This window comes from Lactuca serriola, chromosome 1 (genome assembly GCF_051521515.1).
Source record: "Lactuca serriola cultivar US96UC23 chromosome 1, Lser_US96UC23_V15, whole genome shotgun sequence".
NCBI lineage: Eukaryota > Viridiplantae > Streptophyta > Magnoliopsida > Asterales > Asteraceae > Lactuca > Lactuca serriola.
The window spans coordinates 135,772,964-135,799,170 of NC_136408.1; the positions used below are offsets into that span (position 1 = coordinate 135,772,964).

The window sequence follows — 26,207 nt, forward strand, 5'->3', positions numbered from 1 at the left end:
TAGATAAAAAACTTAGTAATTTTCCCTATTGATTACTATTTTTCACGATTTAAATTCTTATTTAATGGAATAAATGAGTAAAAATATCTAAACCATTATAGAAATCATATAAACTAACCATAACTCCATTGATTATACTCTAATAAAAATGAAAGGTTTGAAGATTTATTTAGGCTGTTTACTATTTATTTATATTTTCCTAAGATTAAACACCCATAAATTCAAAAATTAGACTCTAATATTTCAAAATCATTTTTGATATTTTTCGCAGCTCGCATACATTGTATATCAGTTGTACAAAAATATTGGTAGTTTTTCGTAACTGTTTAGTATTTTTCACGATTTTATGATGATTTCAAGGAATTAAATGGTGGGAAAATACTTAAACTTTTCTAAAATTCAAGAAAATTTACCAAGTGATCTTAACTTACCAAGGAACGAGGAATAAAAATTTTGGTGAATTTTCCTTAAATTTTACCATATATTTCGGTATTTATGTCAATTAATGCACATAAATCATAAAATCGAGTTATACTATCTAAAAATAACATTTAATATATTTCCTAGCTTTTAGACACTATATAATAGTGTCACAAAATTTCTAAGAAAATTTCTTGATTATTTACTATTTCACCAAGATTTTATGATTTTTCAATAAATTAAAATGGTGAAAAATAGTAAGAAAAATAAAAAATTCAAGAAAATTTATTTTAAGGTCTTTGACTTCAGTTAAAAATGAAATACAAAGTCTGGGAAATCTTAGAACTAATTTGATTTAGTTTTTGAAAATTTAGTCTTTGAAACATCTTAAAAAATGTCAAATTTTAACATTTCAAAGGTGGAAAATTTCCACTTAAATTGTTATTAAACAAATTGATATATGGAATTCAAAATTTTCCTAGATAAATATTTGAACTTATTCAAAATTAAACATTGATACATTATTGGTATAATTCTATTGTAGAAGTTAAGTATATAAGTATTAGATTTCCACTAGAGACTCACTAGCATCTAACATCATTGTAGGACATCGGTAGTAGGCCATGTGGAACTAAGTTCAAGGCATCGTTAGGATCTTCTCAAAGCATTGTGAGTATCTACAACCCCTTTTTTTTTTTCCGATTTTACGTTCTGGGGTGGAAAAACATGTCCAAAAACTATTTATTATTCGTTATATTTAATTTGACTTGTATCAAACTTGGTTGCTATATTTTGCTATGTATGTGTATGCCATTCTGATTCATGAGGCCTTATCACGGTTAAGTCCATAGAACATTTTACACAAATCATTAACTCTTTCGAGCCAATGGGCATTATATATAATGTTATTAGGAGGTAGACAACTCCTCACTCGCACAGTTCATGGAGTGCGTTTTACCATTTCTATCTACTTGAGCGATACACATAGATCAATATATGCCACCACTCGGTCATTAGGCTTGGGTTGTGAACACATGGTTTGTTCATTATGCACATACACAATTTGTTTCTCATGATAGCATCGAGCTTTATTTCTCATGATGGTAACAGACTTTATTTCTCATGTTAACATCGAACTTGTTTCTCATGATGGTAATGGACTTTGGTTCTAATGTTACCAACGAACTACTATTTATACAGACTTTATACTCATTTTAACAACAAACTTTATTACATTAATTTAGCAAAAAACTTTATTGTTGATGTTAGCAATGTACTTTTGTTATGGAATCCTTTATCAATATGCTGGACATCCATGATTTTACAATGATGTTATAATATAAACTTGTGAACTCACCAGCTATTTTGGTAGTTGGCCGCTCATTTTACATGCCTTTTCAGGAATCATCGATTAAGTGGCACGTACGGATACATCACTTGTAGGAGCATTTGCATGTGTTGTTTTTTTTTTATTGTAATGTAATTCTTTTTAAAATTGTTCAAAACTTATTGTAAATTGTAAAACTTTTTAACACTATGGTTGGTGTTGTCTTTAGCTTTTGCAATGAGACCTTTTGTACTATTGCACCTCGTGTTTCTGCTTTAGTGGGGTGTGACACCCTGACCAAAACTCAACCGGGTGCCAAGGGAAGCAAACTTTTCAATTAATGACATAGATACCTTGCGCTCCATTAAGCTTTGATCCTTCCTGTGTTCGTAAGATGGAACAAAGATAGGACTAAAGGGATGAGGGACATTAGCATCATGAGGGGGGATTTTTTCTTTCAATTGAGCGATGAAAATGGAAGGCTGGCCCACACCAAGGCTATCATAAAAGCATTGAAAAGCACCAAGATCTAAGGAACGTGGCCTCTTCATAATTCTATCACTATTACCCTTGCCACAAGACAAACCAACCGCAAGAGTTGCCGAAGCAATTGAATCCCTACACCTCTTACGACGGACTAGGGGTTGCCTTCACATTTAACTTCATAATCGCTCCTAGAAATAGTAACACGGACGGTGGTAACATTTGGAGTTTGCTCACTCGTATCGTCATCATATGAATCATGAACTCTGATTGAAGACTTTGATTCCTCCTCATCCTCTTTCTAATTTTGTGAATGAATACCCTCACTCCCTCTACCATCGAAGTTGTCATCAACAACGGCAAGATCAATGTAATGTCCCAAATATTCATAGTAACATTTTCATTTTTTTAAGACAAAAACCCATATAACCAAAACATTCAAGATGAAATATAATATTTAAACATCAGAGTAAAAATCACAAATAGCCGATGCAGAACAAACTCTGAGGGGTTGCTATGCAGTCACGTCAGGCCCTTCCCTTTGGAATCGGAAGTACCTGAAACCATAAACATGAAACCGTAATCACCAAGCTTAGTGAGTTCCCTAATATACCACATACCATAGATATCATTGGACCTAGGTTGCATATTGGGCCAATCTCATAAGAATGGGCCCAACCCTTCCTAATCAATGGGCCCAACCCAACATACAAATAGGCCTAACCTGACATACAATATGCCTAACCCAACATACAATGGGCCTATCTCAACATATAATAGGCCCAACCCACTCATGCAAATGGGCCTAGCCCTACATGCATGCCAATGGGTCCAACCCAACACATCAATGCAAAAGTCATAAAGGAAGCTAGAATCCATGGCTCGTCCCTCCTGGAGAAGTCTCAGTTTTGATGTCACAAACTCAAGACTTACACTAGGTCTTTTTCCTTCATTTTCAAACTTATGTGTACATTAAATACAACAAACATTGGTTATACAAAAAAAGGAGCCATTAACTTAATAACTAACATGGCCCGCCCCTCTAGGAGAAGTCTCAGTTTTGACTCTTTAGATGTATTTGGTTTCTCAACAAATACGTCATTATAAATAGCCATTTGTTTCTTAGATTAGTTATGAAATTAATAATTTTGATTAGCTAAAAGATTAAAATGTCATATTGTTTATTAGATGTCACGAACTCATTACTTACACTAGATCTTTTCTATCATTTTAAAATACATATGTAGATTAAATACAAACACTGATAATACAAAAAGTGAGTCGTTGACTTAGTAACTAACACGCCCCACCGCTCAAGGAGAAATCGCAGTTTCGACTATTTCCTTTGTATTTTCCCTTTTTCATTTTAAGTTATTACGTTTTAAAATATCTATTTGTGACTGACCAATGGCTAAAATGATTTTTTTTCTAAAAAAAGGCAAATAGGGAACAAAAAAATGGTGGGGCTAAATGCCAACTCATACTTAAATGTTGGGGCTAAATGCAAACTCATACATAAATGTTCGGGCTAAATGCAAACTATGAAAAATATGAAACCAACATGTCATCATGACCTGTTGGTGATCGGCCAACAACCCAAAAATAAAACGTTTTTTAAAATATAATGACAAATGAGGAACAAAAAATAAAGTTGAGGCTAAAACTGAACAAGGTTGTATATCTAATGGTTTTTGTGGAATAAACCTTACATAAGGGGCTCAGCTACTATGTAGCTTGGGGTAGCCCAGACTACCCCTCAAAATTTTCCGTCAAATGTAAATTTATTGATCTTGTTAGAAAACCCGTCAAAAATCTGTTAGAAATCCATCATAAATCCGTCGACAATCCATCACAAAGTCTGATAATTGGGAATTTAGTGTAAATTCGTTGGTTTAGTGATGACTTTCTAATGGAAACTTCCTTCGGAAACGGTTTTTTTTAGTAGTGGAAGCCCAAAAAATTTTATGCAACCCCTGATTTTTCTTTGTGGATCGGCTTACTATCTTAGATATATATAAGAAAAAATAATTTATAACTAATATATTAGGTTGACAATATTTCTATGTTTTCTTGGGTTGAGCTTTATAAAAGTAATATTGGGACATTACCAAATGGCCAATAATCTAGCGGTATGAAGTGACCATCTCATATGAGAGGTCAGAGGTTCAAGTCTCGTTGTTAATTATTTAGCACTAGATTAATTAGTTTGCCGTTTCAAAAAAAATTTGGGACACTAACCGTCCGCTTAAATTGATGGCGATTACAAAATATACAAACTATTAAATAACGACCTGACCCCAAGCTCTAACACAATCATTTAGAAGTTAATATCACCTAGTGATTACACCTACTACCTATTGACGAATAACCCTAGAAAAAACATAAAAAGATGGATATCCATTTCTTCATTGGGGAAGAAAATTCATTCGTAACTTGAAATTTAATGGTTCTTGAAGAAAAAGAAGACATAAGCCTTAGAAAGATGCATAGAAATGGTCCACTAGAACCTCAGCGCACCTCACCTCACCTCGGCCCTGATAGAATGGAAGGTGACATTGGTTTCGATATTTTCTGATATCCATCTGTTATTTTCTGCATAGAAATGGTCCACAAGAAGCTGTAATCCAAGTTCGATTCAACATCCATTACTCCCTCTATCACCTTAACCACCGATGACATTGAGGGCCTTTTCGTATAATCAATCTGCAAACACCATGAAACCACTTTCATCATCTCCACGACTTCCGTACCATGTTCCTGCATATCTTTACTATACCTGTCAACTATATGTAACAAAGTCCCTTGTTCCCAACACCTTTGAAAGATACCCAGCAAGTGTTGACTTTCTTTTGGCTGAGATATATCGAGATTTTTCCTCCCACATAAGATCTCCAAAAGAACGATCCCAAAGCTATATACATCTGCCTTTTCGGTGATAATTGAATCGAAGCATTCTGGAGCCATATAGCCAAAAGTTCCTCTCACTGTGCTCATCACTTGGCAGCTTTGATTTCTATCTACGAGCTTAGACAACCCAAAATCAGATACTTTGGCATTGAAATCGCTGTCTAGGAGTATGTTTTGAGGTTTAATATCGAGGTGAATGATTTTTTGCCGACATTCTTCATGAAGATATGCTAAACCTTTAGCAATATCAAGAATAATCTTCTTTCTACATTCCCACTTGAGTACGTTCTTTCTGTCTCCATTGTAGATCCATCCATCTAGTGATCCATTACTCATGAATTCATAGACGAGAAACCGCTCTGATTTCCAAGCACAAAATCCTCTGAGTTGAACTAGATTCACATGGTGAATGCTGCCAATGGACTCAACCTCTGCCATGAATGATTTCCTAACCTCATTCCAGTCTACCTGCATGAGACCAAGACCATGAAGACATTTTACTGCAATCTTTGAGTCAACTTCGAGAGAACCTTCGAAAACGGATCCAAATCCTCCTTCACCAAGCTTTTTGCTGAAATTTTCTGTGGCTGTTTTTAGTTCTTCATAGGAAAACCGAGTAGGCATTCCTGGAACTTTATCCAGATACTCTTCTTCCATTTCACCATCCACCTCTTCCTTTTGGCCTATGAACATAGTAATAACTACAACCACAATGACAAGAAGCACCAAACTTCCAACTATGGAACCCAGAATTGTCGTAACATGATTTTTCCTCTTTGATGATTTATATCTTCCATTCTGGACTTTTATAAAAGCGGAAGCATGGACTTGATTGTTTGCATCTACATCAAAGTTCGTCATAGTAAAAAGCTCAGAAGGTAAATCACAATACCCACTTGAAGAATTCGAACCGAAGTACTCAAATATAGCTGCTTTGCATGAGCAGTTGTTCAGACACGCTTGTTTACAAGTCTCCATATCCACATGCTCCATGTTAGCTGTATAGGTGAAGTACTTGATGTTCTTGAGTTCAATGAAATGTTGATCTTGTGTAGCATTACATGTGAGAGGAGTAACTTGAGAGCAACCCTTGTTTGGTTGGCTATTATCCACTGCTCTAAAATATTCTGTCACCGGAGAGCTTGATGACTTCGGACAACTACATTGTACATCACCCCAGCAAATGCCATTTCTCCCACAAGCCAACGGATAAGAACAATCTCCAAAATCATATTCAGTTAGAAGATCAGCCACCATTTCCCCTCCAAAGGCTTTCAAGTGCCCATCTGGCATTAGTTTTGCATTTTCAAGTGGGATTTCTTGAGGTACATCAATGCTATCGAGCTTAGTAGAAGAATTAATCAAGAAACACAAACTCCCATTTAAGAGCTCAACATAAATTCTTTCTTTATGTATATTTGTGACATTTATCAAGCGTTTGTAATAGACTTGAGGTGGGTTTGATTCGACATAAGCAAACAGACCGTTATCAGTGAGTTGAAGATAGTAAGAATCTTTTTGAGCCATCCAATTGGTTGAGGAAACACTAGGTATCGCCATCAAACAACATCAGATTTCCTTCATCAGTTAGGTTCATGCCAGCAGTAGATTTCCCTACAGTGTTTGTAGTCCAAACTATGCTTCCATCCACATCATGTAACGCCAATTCTCCAGCTGCAGTGAGATTCAGTATTGCACCTTCCTTGACTGAATTGTCTCGGTTGGGTGACCAAATGACTGTTGGATTGCCTTTTGTGCCAAAAATATAACCAGGAGAGTAAGATATCTTGATGACAATGGCGAAAAGGTAAGATGTGCAGTTTCCGTTACAGAAGAAGCCACAAGCGAATTTTTCATTATCAAGGATGACTCTGATCCTTGAGCCATCTGTGAAGTTAATGGAAGGGATAGAAGATTCATCGTTGGTCCATGTGGTTGAAAGATTTGCTTTAGGTAACAGTTGAAGAGTATTGGGTGGATAGCGTACATATATAACAGGGCCACTAACAGGCATGAGGGGGGAAGGAATGCGGAAGTACGGATTAGGAAGAACCTGTGGATTAGTTTTTTGTGAGCAACTATGAAACTCTGTGTTGGATGAGAAGATGAGAAAGAAGGCAAAGAAAAAGCTACAGATCCACTGTGCCCTCATCCCTAATGAACACACGATAACCTATGAAAATGAACAAATGATATAAACATGTGATTCAAAATGTGAGGAGGTTTTAAGAACTCAATTTCATGCAATAGTTGACTCAAGTAAGGCAAACTTTCTTTCTCTAATTCTCTGTAAATGGGGAAAACCATTTCATGTTCGTCCTCATTTCCAACATGGCCACTATACTAAATATAATTTCTTGAAAAATATATGAAGTCAACTAGTGATCAAGTCTAACAATATATTTTATTTATTTATTATTAATAAATGAGTAGTTATTACTTATAAGTGTTACTTGTCATTTTCTCATAATTTATATATTTTTTTCAAATAAAAAGATATTCTACAAAAATGACTCTTATCATTTTCTCATTATTTTTTATTTTTTAAAAAGTATTGATAATGATAATAAGTTAGACAATATTTTTTTGACCGCTGATTTTTAGGAGAAATTTAAATTTGTTTTGAATAATTTTCGGTTATAATTGCCGATAATTGATTATATTTCTATATTGAAAATCCTATAAAATCATGTTTAATTAATAATTTATTGAAAATAACTGATTAATAATTATAAGTTTTTACTATAAAAAATTAATTATTTTTATAATTATGGTTCGTACGGGCTATAAGTTAATTAATTATTTATGATAAATGAGTATCATATGGATAGGAATCATGGAACTGCTCCAGTCTTAATTGTGAGTCACTACTCGAGTTGTTTTGAACATCCTAAAGTAGATATTCTTCTTTAGAAAAGATAACCGATTCGTGGAAAAAGATTTAACCCACTAGGGGCGGGCATGGTTCACTTTTTGGCACAATGGTTCGGGTTCTTATGGTGTGAAGTTAAACTGCGTGCAACCCGAACCACATAAGATTCTTGTTTTCAGGTTAGTCGGGTTTGGTTTCTTTGCCTAAATAAATTACTTTTTATTTATTTAGTTTCCAAAACTTTCAGTCGCTTGATTATTGTTTATGTATGTGAGATTTTTTTTTAATGTAAGGAGGAATAATGGCACTGTAACACAATTAAGTTTTGGGTTTTGTATGATTTGACCATTTATGTTATTTTTTTGCGCAATAAATCATCTAATTTTTATTGTACATATCAATTAAACAATTATCGTTAGTTTTTAACCATTTACCCGTTAACCAGTTGTTTTAAATTACACGAATGGTTCCTATCGTTAAAATTTTATTCATAATTGGACCCATAAATAGTTGAATTCATCATTTTTGAAACTCAGGGGACCGAAATGTAACATTGTCATCATGTACAAAATGTTTGGATCGCCACTCTGGGGACTATGTGTAGAACATGTTCGTATCGTCATGTTTCAACACCGGATCTTGAAGAACAACTCGTCGGCGAGTCCGCCTCTTCTTCTGGATCGTTACTCTGGGGACTATGTGTAGAGAATATTTATATTCGTTTTGACTTTCGGGCTCACACGTCGTTGGAGCATGTGGTGCAGAGAGTTGAGATTTCTCCGGTTCCTTTACTGGAAGAGCAGGTGGTGGCTTGTTTGAAGATGCCGAATGGAGTTCTGGTGGAGGATATGACTTGGCCTTGACCGTCGTATGGGGAACAACGGGAAGCGGTGGTTCCGGGTTTGGGGTCGCATCCTTTGCAAGTTTGACAGGTGTCGAGATTTTATATTTTGATTTCTTTTTCGATTCCGAATACAACTTCTTTGAAGTTTAGAATGAGGTTGTAGCCTTGATCTTCACCTTCCGTGGCCATGTTGTGGGAGCTCCGACTGTCCATTCCGCCGCCTATACGCCCAAGTTGAATAATGATTGGAAGATATCAAATGGGTTACTGAAATCTTGGTTAGATTGGATTAATTTGGATAAATTTTAGAAGTGAACGGCTATGTGAAAAGTTTGTTGATTTTATGTTTTTTTAGTGGATTGAAATTACTCCATTACCAATATTGTGCACACCTTTGAGTCCGGCCTCACTCTACCAGCATCGTTATCATCGTCTCATAAAATCCACATTAAGAAGAAAGAGAGTTTTTTTCATTTACTGTAGACGTGAGATTAAAAAAAATGGTGAATTTTACTACTTTAACTACAAATAAATTTTTAACGATAGGGGTAATTCCTGTAATTTAGAACAAGTGGATAACGGATAAATGATTACAAACTAATATTATTGGCTTAATTGATTAAATGATACGAACACTAAAATTAGATGACCTTTTACGAAAAAAAAAATAACATAAATGTTTTGATCGGACCAAATAAAATTACATTATATTTAAAGTATATTGTAAATTAAATGCGCGAAATTTTCAAGAGAGGTGATGTTCAATTAAAATAAGAAAGTTCGAGAGCCGGTCAATATCAAGATAACTTGTAGCAGTTATTATAATTTTTAAAATAAATGTTTAAAGCAATATTATTAAAAATGAAAAAGTCAAAATGTGAAACAAAATGACCAAGGATGAAAGGTACAACTCACAAGTGGATCAATTATTGACAATTTATTTTCCTAGAATTTAATTAAACCCACAAATCATTTGAATCTTTTATTAGTAAATCATATGTCAAGAGATGATAAATTATATTTTTATTTGGGATATCAATTCTAATGTCATTGACAATTATCTTGCATGTACATGTCATGGCAACCTTTTGGGGTTCTTTATAATCAAAGTGATTAGAGGTGTGAAGTAAATCAATAATAGACTATCTTATAGACTATCACAGGGAAATGGGTATTCGGAACTTAGATTTGGCATTTTATATTAACTATTTGATATATATAAATATAATTATGGCTTATTTGATTGTTTATCTATGTGTGATTTAAAAAAAAAAATTAATTTTTTTTCAGTGTAGAGAAACGAAGAGATCTCATATCATTAATTGGTATGATTAAAATTATATTATATACTTAAATCACATGGTAAATTAAATGTAAGAAAAATTTCAAGAAAGGTGATGTTCCATTAAAATAAGAAAATTTTTTGTAGAAAAAAGGGATAATTATAAATAAAATATTTTCAATAAATTAGTAATCAAGATATTTATGTTTTTTATGTAAAATTATAATCGATTCAAATAAATATGTGAAATTATTTTTTAAAATATGTGAGATAGTTTTTTTTTTTTCCTTTTTTTTGTGAATTAATGGAAAAAACAATAATATTGTATAATGAAATATTAAATTGATTATAAAAATAAAACAACCACAATAAGTGGTGTAATTAATAATATTTTTTAACAAAAATATAAAAGCAACCATTCAAGTCATTTATAGCGATGCATGTCTAAAGTACATTGTTATTTTAAGGTTATCTTGTGAAATATAATTTTTATTCCAAAAAAATACCAATTTATATTTTGTTTTGTAGCAAGAAACAGGAGGAAAAACCATTCATATCAATTATAGTTATGTACTTTCAAAGTACAATGTTATTATAGGGTTATAGCAAGGCAATATAACATTTATTAAATATTTAGTTTATTTGTTATGAATTCAAAGTAAGCTTGGTATTAAACAAAATATTTTAAAAAAATTCCATCAGTTTATGAACAAACAAATTAAAACCTATGAACCTAAAATTCAAAGAGGTGGGGTTGCATGATACCTCTTGGACAGTTACATAAACATTATTTTAAAGTAGGATGCTATAAGTACAAGTAGGATGCTATTAGTTACAAAAACAGAATTTGATTAGAAAAAAAAACTTATTAATTAAGTGAAAACCCAACCATTATCGATTGTACTTACATTTGTAATTGCTTCCTTAAATTACTTCCTTAATATGTGAACCCACCTGCATAAAGATTGAAAATTTATTTGATATTGTCTAGTATAGTAAATTAAAAAATAATCAGTGGACCATTTTTCTGAAAAGTAGAAAAAGAATCCAATCCAGGATTACAAAGATTTAAAACTTTAATGAAAAGAAACGATGTAACATCCATATTTTCAAGTATATTATTGTGCGAGTAATTCTGAGATTTATGGAGCGACTCGACGAGTTGTGAGTCCAAATCGTCGAGTAGAGTCGAGTTATCCGCGTGGGTTTAATGAATGGACTCGACGAGTCAGAGAGCTGACTCGCCCATTATGTGCTGGGCAGAGAAACCCTAATTTTTTGGGTTTGTGTCTTATTTAAAGGGCCTTAAGCCCTCATTTTCGACTCCCTTACCTTTAGAGAGCCCTGTGAGAAACCCTAGACCAGTTCCATCTATTTTGAGAGAGAAAGAGACTAATTTGGGTGTTTTTGTGCAACTTTGGGAGAAGATTTGGAGAACATGTTGGCTTGGACCAGGGAGGGACGTTTGGATTCAGAGATTCTTGAGTGGTTAGCTTATGTTGGAGGTAAAAGATGCTAACATGATCATTCTTTGTGTAGATCTTAGTTTTTAGGGTTTTCTCCCATCGAACTTGTGTTATTGAGTCCCTTGAGCATATATTGAGGTTGTAACCTCAGATCTGGACTGTAGGAGGTCTTGTAAGCCTTAAAATTGAAGCTTTATGGAGCTAGAGGCAAACTTTTGAGCACCAAACCTGTGTAAGAGCTTGTATTGGCATTGTTGAGCCCATATGCCATGCATGAACGTAAAGCTGTAAGATTTACGTGATATTTGAGCTTTAGGAGGTTAGATCTAGAGTATAGAGTAACATTTTTTCCTTAAAATGTCTAAATGTGAATTTTGACTTAAGGGACTTGGCGAGTCGATGAGCCGACTCGACGAGTCGGTTAGGTTTTATTCCGATGAATCTGAGCATGATGTAACTCAGTGAGTTGACGGGCCAACTCGACTAGTTGAGTTTGTTTTCATGAGGCTTCTAAGGAAATGAGGGAACTCGACGAGTTACTTTGATGCAATCGACGAGTTGGGTCAACATGGACTGTTGAGTCGAGCCTAGCTTCTGTTGACTTTTAGGGTTTTGACCAAATGTGAGTAATGGGGATCGTGGAGGGGTAGAATGGTCTTTTACCATTCCCAAGAGTTAAGGATGGGCTATTATGAGTTTATTTAGAGTTGTGATTAGAGATAATTATCATATGTGCTAGGCGGAGGCCAGATCGGTGAGTTGTGTACGAGGTGTATTTGCTTGCTTGCTTCGAGGTGAGTCTTCTCACTATACTTATCGGAGTGGTAATTTCTGTTTGACCGGAGGGTCTTTACTGAGATATAGGACTTGAGGGTCCAACCTTAGTTGGTTGACCAGAAAGTCTGATTATCTTATTGACCGGAGGGTCCTATTTGCTTATACTGTGATATGTGTCATTAGTGATAGGTGCCATCATCCATATTGTCTTTGTGACTTATGTTGTTATCTTGTCCTGTGTATGTGTATTATTATGAGCTTATAATGAGATATGTGCTATTATGCATCCTGTCTTTATATGTTATCATATTATTATGTGTATATATTGGGTTATAACTATAGAGTCCTATGTGCTTATACTGGGTTATGTGATATTGTGCATGCTGCCTTGTGATTAAACTGTATGTTATCATGTGCATTATTGAGATAGGCCCAGAAGGTTCAAGCAGAGCTATGATACTGGAGGGTCTTCACTGAGACACATGACTAGAGGGTCCATGCCGAGCTATAGCCATGCGAGGCTTATTATTTGTGTATGTGGTATTTTGGGGAACTCACTAAGCTTCGTGCTTACCGTGTTATGTGATATGTGTTTCGGGTTTTTCTCAGGATCGCGGGAAGGCGAAGGCTTGATTGTACACACCAAAGAAAGAGTTATGAGGATCCTGGATTATTAATCAAATAATTATGGAGTTATGTTTTGTAAATTAAATAAATGGGATTTTTGTGAATCGTGTTATGAGAATTATGTGATTTTTAAATGAAAATTTTGTTTGAAAATTTACGGTGTTACAAGTTGGTATCAGAGCCTTGGTTTGAGGGATTCAGATGCACCTTCGGGTATGTCTGGACTCAAACTGAGGATTTGAGAAAAAATTTCAAAAGAAATGATTTTTCTAAAATGAGCAAGAGTTTCTAAGCGACAAACGAGAAGGAGCAGTGTGTACAATCAGCCAGGGCCCGAACGGTGATTTCCCAAAGTACCCTTACTTATTTTTGTTATGAGTTATTATTGAGATATTAGTGATGCATGATAGAAGATAGGCTAGGTATTTCATATTTTAGGATTAGAGTTTCCTGATTTAGGATGCCTTAGCCTAGGAATTGTTGCTATCTGTGATGGTAGTTAGATACCCGCAAAGGAGAGAGTTGGTTGGGTTTGGTGATACCTTTTGAGTGTGAGTAGAGCAAGTGGATTTGTAACCTAGAGTAGTTTTACATGTTGGTAAATATTATTCGATGCCCGAATGCTGCTTACTTCATGCTTTGTGTAACTCTTGATGACGGGAGTCAATTACTATGGGAATATAACAATATTCAGGAGGTAGATGGCTGGCATAATAAGGAATTCTTCAGTAGCTAATGGCAGAGAAGTGAGAGAACCTAGGAAGAGCCTAGGGAGTGATCTTAGTCAGATGAGTATGCTGATGGAGGAGAGTATTCATTGCAGAGTGACCATGTTTAACGGGATTGGTGATCGAGAAGGTTGAGCAGCTACTTAGGAAATTTGGGATGATCCATGTGGAAAGTATGGGTAGATGTGGTAGGTAGTATGGACCCATACTAATGAAAGAAGAGGACCCATACTCGATACAAGGAGGATTCCATAGGTCATAAGTAGCAGACTGAGAGGTGATCACATGGCTCAAGTACCATGATTCGTGGCAGTTAGTGCTTCTGGTTTAACCAATTATCCTCTGGTGATTGAGCAGTCTGAGATTAGATATGATAGACTGTGGGGTCAGAGGGCCATGTCGAGCGAGTTTCAATGGAGCATACCTTGAGAGGGAGATCGAGTTAGTTTCTGAGAGATTTTATCAGTGAGATTCTTGTGGAGGTGCAAGACTCAGGGGTGAGTAGAGGTTATGCTTACTAGAGGATCGCGGTCTGAGTGAGTAATCGACCGATAGATGAGATGTTACCTTCTGTGACAAGAGTTACGCTGTCCCCGTTTCCTGGGAAAAGAAAAAGAGATAATGAGCATCAGGTTTCAGAGTTTGGAGGTAAACCACGTAGGGTAGCATAGGGTTGCAACCATTTCACTAAAGTATTTGGGTAGTATGTTTGCTGCGAGGTATTTCTTATCCCAAGAGAGGGTCATTAACGGGACTAAGATGGAAGAGAACAAGGAGGTGCCTTACTGAGGGAGGCATACTTTTAGTAGCAGTCTCAGTTGATTAAGAGGAGTATATCGGGGCGGTGGCCCTCATTGTCTACGTTGTGTATCGATTGTGAGAGTGAGGTACCTTGCTGTTATGATGATTCCCGTTATGGGAGGCTGGTCGAGGAATCGGAGACGAGGTGCGTGATAGTGCATTATTCCAAATTGGGAGTCAGGACTATCTCAGAACAGTTGGGATTTTTGGCGGTGTGTCGGTTTGAGGCTTCGAGATGCCTAGAGGCAGTTACATTGGGAGGATTCTGAGATTTTTGTCTGAGTTACAGGATATCTGGAGTTTCTTGGTTTCTATCGGGAAGATCATTGATGTGATTATGTGGTATGTTCAAAGATACAAGTGTTATGTACCTGGTGAAACAGTCTATGGAATGGATTTTTGGTTTTCCAATTAGTGATGGTTAAAACCTTGAGTAGGGGAGAACTGGGTGTTCTATTGAGAGGATCAGCGATCTGTTCAAGTTCGGTTAAGGAACTGGTTATGGAGATCTACGGTGCAGACACATGAGACCAGGGTTATTGGTGGATGAGGCGAAGTGGCAGAGGGGAAGATGTATGCGTATGTGTTTAAGAAAGGATGAGTGAATCCATGGCTAGTAGCCATTAGTCAGAGAATTTATTGTGGCTAGGGATTTTTCGGGTTTGCAAATGTTGAGTTTGAGGCAGCTGGGTCGTTGAGTTCAGGGTGCAATAATAGAGATTTGCAAGTATATGTATAAATTGTGATCTGTACTCCAAGAGGGGCAGCAATTGATTTGTCAACCAACTTCAGAGTCGGTATGAATAGTTTTGTATGGGTGGTGATCATTAGTGGGTGGAGCTTTGCAATTTTGTCAACATGCTTTCAGTCATTGACGATTCCTCCATAAGTGTTCTTATACTACAGTATTTTAGTATGTTCTCTTTGTCATAGTATATTAGTATGTTCCTTTTGGTTATAGTATTCTATGTTAGTATATTTGTATATGATAATATTCTCCTAAACTATACCTATTATAGTTTACTAGTAAGTTCCGTTATAGTATTTGAAGAAATGAATGTACACCTTTGCTACTCAAGATATTGAACTGAGTGAATAGTACTTTTATATCAACATATGTATACATAATATATAAGTTTAAAAGGAAATTTCGTAACACATTTGAATGAGTTTAATAATAAATACTGATGACTTGATGTCATATGACGATTTAAAAAGTAGTTTGTTTGATAAGACAGTGTAAAGTAAAAGAAATCCGTTGCTCGAAAACACAGTTATAAATCGCATGTGATTGATTATATAACAAAGAGTATAACAAAAGATTTATGTTTTTCACACGATGATAACTGTGTGTTTACTTGTATTCCTCCCCTTAAAGTGTATAAAATGCATTTATAAAACATTTGAAAGTATAGTTATAGGGGTATGAACTCACTTGATTGAATGAATAAAGTGAGATGAAAATCGAGTAGAACGTCGACTTGGAAAAGTTGATTTTCTTGGGATTCTCGGGAATCTTGGGAAATCTCGGGAATCTTGGGAACACAAGACCTTCCTTCGGAACTTGAAGGTGAAAACCGGGGCTTCGGGGGCTTAAACGCAGAGTTTCGGCGCGAGAAAGAAGAGAACTAAGCAATGAAACCCGGAGCCCTTGAGATCTATTTATAGAGGAATATTTGGTGTGCCATGTCGTGGCAAAGGGTGTGCCACATCGTGCTGAGTCATCTTATCCTCTTCAATTGATTGGATGCCCTCAGTCACTTGCGGGGTCGCCGCCAACTGTACCACGTCGTGGCAAGCCTGACAGCCTTGGATTTCGGGCCTCAAACTTGTAAAATCCGTAACTTTCGCGTACGAGCTCCGTTTTCAACATTCTTTATATGCACGCGTAGGTGAAAATTGATGGGTTTTGAGCAATACATCATTCCTATGGTGTACATGCAAACCCTAATAGCTTTTGGATCTAGTTTGTCTAATGAACATGTAATTGAATATCCAAAGCTATGAACCCTAGATCTAGCATATAATTAATCATATTATCATAAAATTGGGTTTAGATCTTAACTTTGGTTGTTATATAGAAATAACAATCAATCTTTGGCTTCAGAAAGCTTAGTGCCTCAAGTGCTGCACCTCTAATGGAGTCATAAACACCAAGAGCAACTTGGATGAAGAGGAGAATAGAAGAGAATAGGCAGCCAAAAACGTCTACAAACCCTAAAAGGAGTCTTAGCCACATTTTTGGGGCCATAGGGTTCCTTTATATAGGTAGGCTATTAGGGTTTCCAACTAGGAAACCCTAATCTGACTACTTAAGCCCTAAGCAGCCGATGGATTCTTTTAATATATCCCTTGGACAATTTCTAATGGGCTTCCCCATAGAATTTGTCCAACTTATATATTATTAGGTAATCCATAGCCTAATTGCAATTATCTTATAATTACAAATCCAGTCCCCTAAGTTTAATTAATGTCATTTAGCCACAAAATTAATTCTTAATTAATTCTTGACTAATATTAATCAAACATGATTTCTCCTTTAATATATTATTCCTATAATATATTAATAAATCATAATTAATCTTTTTCTCCTTAATTCATATCACATATTGCTATGGTGAAGGGAACCCAAAAGGACCATGCACAATCGGGTCAAGTACATACCAAAATAGTTATGGACTTAGACACTAATCCAACAAAAATATGCTCTACAACTCTCGTTTAGACTTCGTCGGCTAATTTTGACTTTATTTTTAATTATTTATTTTTAACAGGCCGGGACACGAAAAGTCCGTTAAAAATCCATAACTTCTTCATCCGATGTCCGTTTTCGTCAGACCTTTTACCATTGAGCTACTATACTCGAGACCTTCGATTCTCATTTAGGTTGTTTAGACCAAAAGTCTCTCGATCTCTTTGTCGAGTTTTTAGCTGTCTACTACTATATCCGGATCTTGGAAAAATCATAACTTCCTCATACATAGTCAGATTTGGACGTTCTTTTTACGTATGTTCACGGTTTAATGATATCTACAACTTTCATTTAGATAATTAAAGCTAAAAACTATTGCACTGAAACTTCGCGTTTTAACGTCTATCCGTATTGCCGGTTTTGTCGGGAATCTTAGAATGCTTATAACTTCTTCGTTATAACTTGGATTTTAGTGTTCTTTATATGTATGGAAACCTTGATACGATTCCTACTACTTTATTTAACCCAAATAAGATTTTAGGAAAGTTAAATTTTGACCTAAATTTGACTGGTGTTACATTACATTGTCTCGAAATATCGGGTTGTCACATCGTCCCCCCGTTAGAGAGAATTTCGTACCGAAATTAGAGTTTAAGCAGAATTGATAAATTTTCTACAGATAGAAGTTTCATTTGATCCTCGTGTTCCCTAGTGAACTCAGGTCCTCGCTTGGCATTCCAGCAAACCTTTCACTATCGGGATACGACTTTTCTTCTTTCGTTTGACTTCACTGGTATGATAACTCTTCTTGGTCGAATGTATGTTGAATGTTTTTGGTGGACCATGAAAATAGTACACCTTGTACCCTACAAGTAGTGTCTCTAGCTCTTCTGAGCAATTACCACTGCTCCGGACTCAAGATCATGTGTTGTATAGTCAACTTCCTGCGTCTTAAGCTATCTTGAGGTATAGGCAGTGACCTTTCCTCTTGTATAAGAACACAACCAAGCCCTTGGTTTGGATGTATCGCATTACACAACGAAATCTTCAATCCCTTTTTGGAAGGGATAATATCGGTGCGGTGCACCATGCTTACTTTAGCGTTTGGAACGCTCTTTCTTGTTTTCAAACAAGTTCAGTGCTCCCCAAGGTGAGAATCTTGGCCTAAAGAATCGTCTTCTGAGGAGTTCGTTAAGCTGTCTAGGAAGTTCCTATATCTTAGTTGGAGCTAGACAATAAGGTGATTTGGCTATTCGGGTAGCCCTTGTAACAAAGTCGATTATGAACTCGAATTGACGTTGTGGTGGTAATCTCGATAGTTCTTCTGGAAAGGTGTCGGGAAAGTCGCGTTCTTTTGGGATGTTCTGAATGTCCTTCGCTTCTTGGCTCGCATCGACGATGTGTGCAAGGAATGTGTGATATTCCTTTCGTAAGCGCTTTTGAGCTTGAATACACGAACTGATGCGAATGATCGTACTTGATTTGTCGCCGTAAATAACTAGAGATTCTTTGATAGGGAGGTTAAGACGAACTGCTTACTTAAAGCACTTGATGTCGGTTCGATGTAAATAACTAGAGATTCTTTGATAGGGAGGTTAACACTTGATTACGTTAAAACCTCATGGTGTATTAGATGTCATGAAGATCTAAATTAAAGTATGACTACTCATGAGTTAAGGAAAAAGGATAGGTACTTTTGTTCCATCTGTCTCTCTTGTCCCGATCGGCGCGAAGGGCATGTGTTTGGCTTCTAAGTTTATTCGCATGGCAGCATGATCACTCGTAGTCTTAAGCAGTCTTCGTCCTGAAGTTCATATTAGAACTCATACTTGGTTCATCAATCACAGTTTCGGGTATACGAGTCGTATATAATTTAAGATTGAAAAAGGCAGTCGAATAAATGATTCTTCTTTATGCTCACATCCAAACATGGAAAAGAAGTTAAAGCGGAATAATCAATCCTATGCCTGCAGAACCTTGATTACGTACCACCCTTGCATATACATTCCTCAGTGATTGATTAACCGTATGGGTCTTTGGATTTGAACTTGACGTACTGTACGAGTGGTATTCCAGGGAGGTTTGCTGAGGTTACTTTGGGAAGGATACAAAACATATGGCACTCTATGCATGAGTACCTCGGAGTTCTAGAATGACGGCTCGGTTAGAAAGTTGATTACAAGGAAAAGAATTTTTCGTACGAAATGGGAACTATGAGGATCGAATTGACTCAAGTCAAATGACAATGTCGGACTACTCAGAGTAACTGGCTTCAGACTAGATCAGAAAGGTATTACAAGAAAATGACAGTGCAACTTACGAAAGAGTTACAGTACCTTAGTTTTACGTATGATAATACTGCTGCGAACAAGGTATACTGCAAAAAGCAAGTACAAGCAGTACGAGAGTCCCTTAAACTGATGGGATATCATAGAAAGATATGTATCGAGTTGCACTAGTATTCTAAAAGTTTATAAGTATAATTACTATGGTTTGGAAGTGTACCTATATTATGGTAGGATCCTTCGATGTCTTTTGTTATTCTGAGGTCAAACTCCTCCTGTTCCCTCGTTATTCTTCTCTGTTGGGCAGTCCCTCTTGAGATGTCCCATTACACCGCATAGATGGCATATCCGAGAAATTTCAACATTGGTGGTTGAAGTAATATGCTGGATCCGAGTCTTATAGAAACGGATAGTGGGTCCGTTCTTTTTGCATCCCTTGCAGTGTAACTGATGACAACGGCCTAGATGATGGAAGATGCACTTATTGCACTTCGGTAGATTTCCAGCATAGTGTCTGGCTGGGTTAGGGATAACTGGGATACTAGGAGAGATGGTGGTAGGAGTTGCAGATGTCGTGGCCACGATGGCTGTTACCAGTGATTGTTTCTTGTTCGTCACTCGGGGTGATGTGCCTTTAACTCTATCCCATAATTTTCATTTATTACTCTTTGGTTTGAGGTTCGAGGTGTTCTGGTAGTTGCTTGGATTGGAATTATTGAAAACCATCCCGCTAACATTTGCGTTGTTAGCGTTAAGGTGAGTCAGAACAGCTGTCACGGCAGCTGAAACTGCAGCTTGAAAGGTAGATGCATCAATCTGAAGAGTTGGTGCTTGGTTGATGGGTTGATCACTTTTCTTCGGCGACATGATTCTATTACATAGAAAGAAATGAATTCGCGAGTTATTATGGTCGACCCTAGATGTATTCTAATCATTCATCTAAATGTAAATTTTTCGCTTTGGTTAAACTGTTCTCAATGGCTTGACCTACATCCCTATGATGCAGTATTAGTAAAGAGTAGAAGTAAGCTCATAGAATGGTCACAAGATGATTGCTATTTCGAACTAGGCTATCATTGGTTGGTGTATGACATGATTTAACCTTTGACAATATTTGAAATTGATCCTTGAGCTAAATTACCATAGTTCAATAGGTTGACTAGGGTGAGATTTAGATAAAGTCTTAGCGATAGTAGAATGAAAGTATTTGAACAAGGATTGACATAGAAATTAGCCTACTGTAAATATTATTGATATTTAAGATGTAATAAATTTTGGGAAAATTGACTTGGTAGTGGGTCTTACATCATATCCGGAGTAGAAAAGGTTTGATAGCACAAAGGCCTAACTAAAAGTACCTACGGTACTGGAATAGTTACATTGAAAAAGTGCTACTTAGAGCATAGATAGGAAGACTATCCCCTAAACTGAAAGGTAGGAAGGTAAAGCATCTCCTACTGGTGACGGGTATCCCTCAGATGAATCCTTAGTTCAGCCAGTTTACGCTCCATATCTAGTAGGTGTCTTTCGTACACCCTCTAGCGTGGTCGGAGCTCTATGAATTCGGCTTGAGTTTTAGCTAATCCTTGTAGTAAAGTTTCGTTGTCCCACAATGCTTGGTCACGAGCATCTTCCAGACGAAGGATATGAAGTGTGTTCATCCTAGTATTGGCAACAATTCCACGATTCGGTTGATGGCTGTCCTGCCTTGTATTTCATTGCGACCAGTCCTGCGGACCATGATTGGCAGAACTCTGTCTGTTGAGCCCCCTTCGCTCATGTTTTAGAAGCTTCTGTCTTCGTTGTATGGTATAGGTTGATCTTGTTCTAGATTCCATGTCTAAAGTTTCCACCCATAGGGGTATCGGACCATGAAAGTCTTGACGAGGGTTCTGAATTGCGATCGGGGCTTCTAGAGGTAAGTTCTCCACTTCAGGTTCGGGTTTAGGATCTTCCTAGAAATCTTCAGCAAGTTCAGCACTAATAGGAATTGCAGGTTCTGCTTCTAGTTCTGCATCTAGCCCTCCTTCATTCTCTTGGTCGGGAAAGTAAGGGTTGACGAGGAGGTGAAAGCCAGTCATTGCTATCTAAGCGAGAAATAAGGGTAAGGAGAAATTAGTAATTCTAATATAAGCGATAAACAATTACAAGTTTCTATAAGAGAACTTATAAGTAATCCTAATTAATATGACTTTTACTATGTCCTTCTACGAAAACATAGTGCATACAATTATATACAACATGGGTTGAATAGACCTTCGAATACATAACCCTACTCTAAGTCCACATCCAAACAAGGAAAACGAAATAAAGCATAGGTCATGCATTCTCAGTCTATGAAACCTAATTATATATATAACCGTGTTGCATGCACTTAGTACTCGTAGAACTATCAGCAAAAGCCTTTTTCTCTTATGAAGTTTGTTTCTTAAATGAATTGTGCCTAAAACACTCCTATAGTATTTTACTTTATGTTTGGTTCTAAAGGATTCCTTGCACCTAGAATTTGGTAAGTTTTAGGTTTGTTGCAACACCACAATCACTCCCAAGCACATGTTCATCATATCACAAATGAATATACTTGATGAGGCTATATTGATTCCTCATATGATAACATAACCGTCTAGGTTTGACTGTTGTATTGAACAATTTAAATAATTTTGTTCTGTTCTAGTATGACACTGTTCTGTAGTAAGCATGTAGGTATTGTATACTTTTGATTAAGTATTTTAGTGCTTAAAGTATAAACTGTTGGTCAGAGTATTTTAATCCGATTGAGTTTATAGTTCGTATATCTTTTATGGGTTGATACACTCAATTCACTAAAAAAAATGCTCTGATACCAATCTGTCACACCCCCAAAGCGGAACGGCGGAATCGTTCGAGGGTGGATGACTTCATGTACAATATCATAACAATGCAAAGTAGTAATCAAGCAACAACATAGTCCATTGCATTAATATTAATAGTTTAGTACATGTGAGTTCTTTCATAGTAATAGGACATTACAACAAGTAATCAAAATAAAAGACGAGTCTTGACTACTCCGTCTTCGCAAAACTTGGTCATCGTACCAGTCTACTGGTGACCTGAGAATACACGTTATTTTGAAAGTGTAGGTTAGCATTTAAGCTGGTGAGTTCATAAGTATTTAATGTCATTGTTTGTATAAGTATGATGAAAACGTTTGAAATTGTGCAATGTAATTGTTTGTATATGTTTTGAAAACTCCTAGAAAATCCCATATTTTCTACTACTATTAAAGTAGCCTTTTATCGAGGCCTGACTGTTTTTGAATATTTGTTTCTAAAAGTCCAACATTTATCCATAAGTGTGTGGTAGTTTAAAAGTTCCTAAACTATAACACAATGATGTTTTTCATGGCTAAATAATAGATTTATGTATGTATAAAATCGCCAAGGCACCTGATGACTCTGTAAACCAAAATATTTTTAATACTCCTTGTGAGTCTTTTGTTTAAGTAAAACTGGTTAAAAGGGTGTTTATCCCGAATCGTGAACATGCTAACAATATCCCATGGTATAGTTATTACCCCTGAGCATCATTGAGTTAAATGTATATTACTACGTACAAGAGTTATTGTTTCTGCGGTTTGTAAGTTTCTCATAACCATAGTAGATGGGGTACTAATGTCGACATTTGTCACCCTAGACCTACCGGTCTAACTGGAGCTTATAGTTTAGGTGCGGGTTCGTCAAACCCGTATAGATCTATACACAAATTCGCGCTCTCCCTCCAGGAGACTCTGGTTAAAGATGGAGACTTTCGTTTTGGTACAAACAAAGCCATATGTCTCACATGATTGCTAACAACGAGTTCACGAGTAATATAATGAAATACCATTTGTATGAAAAGATTATCCTTGTTATGAAGGATGCATACTTGTAAATAAAACGTTGGTATAGTTAGATCCATAAGTGTTCTTATACTATAGTATTTTAGTATGTTCTCTTTGTCATAGTATATTAGTATGTTCCTTTGGTTATAGTATTCTATGTTATTATATTTTTATACGATAGTATTCTCCTAAACTATACCTATTATAGTTTACTAGTAATCTCCGTTATAGTATTTGAAGAAATGAATGTACACCTTTGCTACTCAAAGGTATTGAACTGATTTAATAGTACTTTTATATCAACATATGTATACATAATATATAAGTTTAAAAGGAAATTTCGTAACACATTTGAACGAGTTTAATAATAAATACCGATGAGTTGATGTCAGTGTATACAACGATTTAAAAAGTAGTTTGTTTGATAAAACAATGTAAAGTAAAATAAATCCCTTGTTCGAAAACACAGTTATAAATCGCATGCGATTGATTATATAACAAAGAGTATAACAAAAGATTTATGTTTTTCACAAGATGATAACCGTGTGTTTACTTGTATTCCCCCCCCCCCCCCCCCCCCAAAGTGTATAAAATGCATTTATAAAACATTTGAAAGTATAGTTATAGGGGTATGAACTCACTTGATTGATTGAAGAAAGTGAGATGAAAATCGAGTAGAACTTCGACTTAGAAAAGTTGATTTTCTCGGGATTCTCGGGAATCTCGGGAAATCTCGTGAATCTCGGGAACACAAAACCTTCCTTCAAAACTTAAAGGTGAAAACCGGGGCTTCGACGGCTTAAACGTAGAGTTTCGGCGCGAGAAAGAAGAGAACTGAGCAATGAAACCCGGAGCCCTTGAGATCTATTTATAGGGGCATATTTGGTGTGCCACGTCGTGGAAAAGGGTTTGCCACGTCGTTGTGAGTCATCTTATCCTCTTCCATCGATTTGATGCCCTCAGTCACTTTCCGGGTTGCGGCCAACTGTGCCACGTCGTGGCAACCCTGACAACCTCGGATTTCGAGCCTCAAACTTGTAAAATCCTTAACATTCGCATACGAGCTCTGTTTTCGACGTTCTTTATATGCACGTGTAGGTGAAAATATGCTCTATAACTCTTGTTTAGACTTCGTCGGCTAATTTTGATTTATTTTTAATAGGCCTGGACACGAAAAGTCCGTTAAAAATCCATAACTTCTTCATCCGATGTCCATTTTCGTCAGACTTTTACCATTGTGCTACTATTGTGGAGACCTTCAATTCTCATTTAGACTGTTTAGGCCAAAAGTCTCTCGATCTCCATATCAAGTTTTTAGCTGTCTACTGCTATATCTGGATCTTGGAAAAATCATAACTTCCTCATACGAAATCAGATTTGGACGTTCTTCTTACGTACGTTCACAGTTTAATGATATCTACAACTTTCATTTAGATAGTTAAAGCTAAAAACGGTTGCACCGAAACTTCGCGTTTTTACGTCTATCCGTATTGCTGGTTTTGTCGGGAATCTTAGAATGGTTGTAACTTCTTCGTTATAACTCGGATTTTAGTGTTCTTTATATGTATGAAAACCTTGATACGATTCCTACCACCTTGTTTAACCCAAATGAGTTTGTAAGAAAGTTAAATTTTGACCTAAATTTGACTGGTGTTACATTACATTGTCTTGAAATATCGGGTTGTCACACTGTGATGTGGTACCGAGGTACCAATTTATGATGTCCTATTTTTTGGTCATGTTGAGATTGAGTTCTGAGATGGTGAGTGGAGTACTGAGTGAATTTTGTTCCACTGGGAACCCATCAGTTAATTGTTGCCAGAGTGGGACTATCTAAGGGTGTATCTGTGTTGAGAAAAGTGCCTTGACTTCGAGAACTTACATTAAGAGTGGTGGTGCATAAGTTGGGTGGGTGTAAGCACCAATCTATGTTGAGTTGTGGAGCATGAGTTGGTGAACTCAGTGAAGTGATGACTTGATGATGAGATTATGGGGTGATAAGAGAGCAAGTGGATCCGAGTGGGAGTAATCGCTTAGGATTCTAAGGAAAAACCATGAAGTTAGCTCATGGTGAGTCAGTGAGCGAGAGAGTGTCGTGATAATGCGGGGAGCCGTCATATTCACTGGTTAGAGGGAGAGTGTTGTGATACTACGGGGAGCCGTAGTACTCACTAGTCAGCGAGAGTGTATCGTGCTACTACGGGGAGTCGTAGTATTCACTGGTTAGCAATAGAGTGTTGTGGTACTGCACGGAGTTGTAGCATTCACAAGTCAGTGAGAGGGTATCATAGGTCTGCAGGGAGTCGTAGCATTCAAGAGTCATTAAAGGAGTGTCTTAAGACTACAGGGAGAATCGTAGCGCTCAGTAGAAGATAAAAGTAAATAATGTTCTACGGGAAGCTGTAGTATTTACTAGTCAGAGTATAACGCACATCAGTTCTTAGGATTGGGTTGCCTTACCACTTGACTCTTCAAGAACATGGTTGCCGGACCAGGGGCGAGACTGGGGTCTTTGCGTCGGTCAAGAATTATTGTATCCTGGGTTGGGGAGGGATTATCGTAAGCAGAAGGAATTGGAGAGATTGGGTGGGCATAAATTCGCGGATCACGAGTATGGGTCGAGTACCAGACTGGAAATGAGTGGTTCCAATTCTGCGTTGGGCTAGACTCTTGAGTATGAGTTGGCTCTAGTGGTGTGTTGAGAAGGCGAAATGAGATTCCAGAAATAGATGTAGGTTCCATTTTGAGGGGTATTGTGTGTCATCTGATGAATTAGACCTGTGTGGGTCGGTTTAGTTGTATGGAAAGGACCGCGAGACGTATGGAGCTAATAAGCA

The 26,207-nt window shown here is 36.5% G+C and overlaps 1 pseudogene; it reads right to left on the reverse strand.

Annotated features, from left to right (window-relative positions):
* Nucleotides 1–4,491: 4,491 nt before the first annotated feature.
* On the reverse strand, nucleotides 4,492–7,462 carry LOC145098897 (G-type lectin S-receptor-like serine/threonine-protein kinase SD2-5; annotated as a pseudogene).
* Nucleotides 7,463–26,207: the final 18,745 nt, after the last annotated feature.